Here is a 4,016-nt window from a genome sequence, read left to right on the forward strand (position 1 = left end):
AGCAGACTCTCCCTCTGCTTGGGATAAAATACTGAATAACAAGACTGAAGACAGTGCCTGATGGGTCCTTGATACCAGGGAATCAAGAGTAAGGCCTTCTGTTTCTCAACACTTGTTCTACTGAAAGTATCTGTGGAAAAAGAAATTAAAGAGGATATTGTATTATTATGCAGAAGAAACTTAATTTTGAAATTGTGTCCTTTGTTTTACCCATTTTTGCATAGCTCAATGATTTGACAAGAGGAGAAAACAAGAAGACAGGGATGCTAAACCACTTTCAAATTCTAGGAAATAAGTCCACTATTTGGTCTGAAATATTTTATAAAATACATTTCATTCACTTGTTAACAGTTTTGTTTTGTTTTAGTTCCTAAGGGCTGATAGGCTAACTGCTCATACTTTGATACCATAACAAGATTCTTCATATCAGGCATACAAGGGTATGCACTTTACATAAAATGTAGGAGCCCAACTCCCTTACTTCCTGACTTAGTGGCTTTACATGAATTTATTAAAGTATATTTTAACCAAAGTAAATTAAGTTTTTCAGACCATTTCAGAAAGTCATGCAGCAATTAAAATTTTGATAGAGAGGATGCACCTAGTAGTTCAAAAGCAGTGGTAACTTATTTTCTTGTTACTCTTCATCCTGGAATACATAATCACAGTCATAGTTTGAAAGGAGAGATGCTCATCTCTTATAAGCTTTGACGCTTTAGATATTTTTCATTATTTCCTCTTTCTAATAAGCTATCTGAAATATTTGAAATGCCAAATCCATTTTAAAAGCCTACTGCTTCAAGTGTGTATGCACAGAAACAAAAATGCTGCATTTGAATATGTGTTTTTCTTAAACACAATCATTTAAAAAGACAGACTTGCTTGCAGCTGCCATACAAAAGGTAACCATAAGATTTTGGGGAGGAATGTATTTCAATAAATTCTTCACTAATCACATGGGATAAAACTAGTGTGTGCAAAGCCATCTGCACAATTAAGAGTCTTAAAAAGGATTTAGATTATGTGTTAAGCTTCATGAAAGCTCTAAAGAGGGCTTCTGTAAAGAATACACAAGAAGTCTAATCAAGAACTGCTAACTGATGAGAATCAGAAATTACTTTGGGAAAAACGAGACCTTACAGCTTTTGCTTATGGACTTGCTGCAACATCTATCTGATCCATAGTATGAAGGTTGCATCATGTCCTGACAAAATGCCATGCAGTGGAGAACTGCAAGGTACTGTTCACACAGTAATTGAGAGGTCAAGCACCTCGCGGCCGCTTCTGTGCCAGAGCCAAAGGAAAGACGTTAAGCCACTGGAACCCAGCCCACAGCTTATCAAGATGAGACTTCACAGCACCAGAAATAAAACCTCTGCCACCACAAGTTCTATCACCAGCCTCCTAGCCAACAAGGCAATTACTTTTTCCGGTAATTCCCAAGGATTTGGAAATTGAAGTTCACTCCAGTTGCCTACTGAACTCTGTTGTAACCTCTTTTCACCGATTCCCTAGACTCCGGTCACTGCCTTCTCACTTTCCCTTCTGTTATTGCCTCCTCTCAGCAACTCTAGCTCTGGCAGTCAGCCCAAATTTTTAAAGCATAGTAGAACCTACTTGGCTTGTGATCTGCTTCATGTTCACTACTGTCACTGAACGGTTCAGGGTCCTATAAACCTTCCTTCTGACATGTAGTGGGACTAGCACCAGGCTTTGCTTTGACTGATACCAGTTCTTCCAAAAAAAAAAAAAAATAGGTGTATGTATCCGGGCTAAATGAATGTCTGTGTGGGCCTCTTTTCATCTGTTCTGTCTTTTGCATTGCAGTCTTCAAAGGACTACACCCTCTTCTAGTTCATACATGATTCAGTGGCTCTTAGTTCTGACTGAGATACCTATGTAGAACCAAAATGCAAACAATACACTAAGGTGAAGCATTTAAGCAGTCCTAATGGAGCTCTGGGACTATAAGCCACAGCACCTGGTACTTCGAATATTACTTTTTGTCACATTTCAAACTTTTTTCCCTTTGTTCCACTGATGTAAATTAGAAAGCAGCTTCTCAGTTCCAGTAATTAGTAATAAATTCAGGGATTACATTAAAATGAAACAGCTGCACATGTGAAACGACATCAGTAGTTGTCTCTAAGTCTGAAATCCTTCTCTAACTGTAATAACAAAAAGAGATTTTCAATCAAAAAGACACAAGCCATAGATAAGTATTTACTGAAATGTCTTAAAAGGTCATACCTGTTTTAATTATTTTGGATAGAGTAACTTGCAGAGCAGCAATATGATTTATCTGGAGCTCTCACTGATGAGTCAATTCCAACAAAAATTGCATCACTCTGTCCTGTCATGCATTAAACATTGCACTGCTATGCTTCAGGATAAACTGGGCTTGAGCCTTCTACTCCTAGCACAGTATCATAATAATTTCCCTTTCATTAACCTTCCATTAAGCAGTATGTTATCCACAGAAATATCACTGTATAGACTGCAACATTTGCAGGGCTTGAGAAAATGTGGGAGGCATGCTCAGCAGACTGGTGCATGGTTCTAACAGGACTGCTTTCCTAACTCAATACATTATCACCGTCCAGACTGCACCAAGGATGGAGGACAGTCCTTCCGGACACATCACAAATCCAAAGGCACTCTCCTACTGTCAGATTTAACAACTTTTCTCTGTATTAAAGGAGCTGGTAGTAAAGCAAATAAGGAGTCCTCTCTCAAGAGATACTACCATCAGGTACAAATGTTTGAAGTGTGAACCCAGCAGGTTTGTGCAAGGAGTCTACTGCTCCGTGCTCAGCACTCCCAGAGCGCAGTCAGTGACACGCACAGAAGCTGCTCTTTGATCCAGAACAAACCTGCACAGAAGACTGATATCAAACTACTCAGCTTGAGCCAGGTATAGATATGAATGCTCCTGTGTGAAGTCTGAATAAGGAGAAGGAGTAGAGTTACTCACCAGCACTGATTAGCTAAATACGAACCATAGAACAGACTTTCTTTTTCCTCATCAGAGTATTGAACTTGAGCACTTCACCACATAAAATGCTATTCTATGCTCCCACATCACTTGGATGCAATCTGGTACTGAAGTTCATCAGCCTTTAACTAAGAAATATCACACCAAATTCTGTTAAACATCTTCAGTTCATTCCAGTACTTGTTACCTTCTACACTGCCTTGTAAAGAAATACAGAACTATATGATGAGACAGGTAATTTTGTAAATCCTTAATAACATGGGGATTTGTTATGTCGATTTTTAAATGATACTTAGGAGAAACTATCATTACATTAGGACTCCAAGTCCTAAATCTTGTCAGCTATTTTAAAACATTACTATGATTTAACCAGTACCTTGGATTAAAAGTAAAATGCCTAAAATAGAACTTAGCCTTATTAAAGCTGTTTGTTTGTAGGTTGTATTTTTTTTTTTTTCTGTCTTGAATTTCGATAATGGAATTTGATCAATTGATTATGTTCTCAGCATCTCATCCTTTTCATGACTCAAACGATATAATCTATCAGATGAAAACACTGAAGGGAAATTTTTATTACCACATTTATTGGAGAATATAATATTTTTCTGGACTTTTCCATGACTGAAATGAGCAAATAAGAATGATTTTCCTTTTTTTATGTAAAATTTCATTTATAAAGAAATCTAAAATTACTCTTAAATTGACCTGTCAAACATCTGTAGTGTTTGATGGAATTTAACAGAATGGAAATTGATGAACAGTACATGGTTCAGTTAAAGGAATATTGGAAAATTATTCTGTCACTGAAATAAGAGGAATCAATAATCTGAATTGGCATAAACAAACTTTTGCAAAAACTTTACTGAAGCAAACATATGAGCTAGATTTTAATTACATCTTACTAGCATTGTCCTTGATATGCTAATATCGATTTCTTTCACATCCTGAAAGATAAAACAGTAAATCTTTTCTGACTTTTCTGATATAAAGCAAACTACAGACCCCAACTTTCTCTCTCAAA

The sequence above is a fragment of the Geospiza fortis genome, unplaced genomic scaffold (genome assembly GCF_000277835.1).
Source record: "Geospiza fortis unplaced genomic scaffold, GeoFor_1.0 scaffold186, whole genome shotgun sequence".
NCBI classification, from domain to species: domain Eukaryota; kingdom Metazoa; phylum Chordata; class Aves; order Passeriformes; family Thraupidae; genus Geospiza; species Geospiza fortis.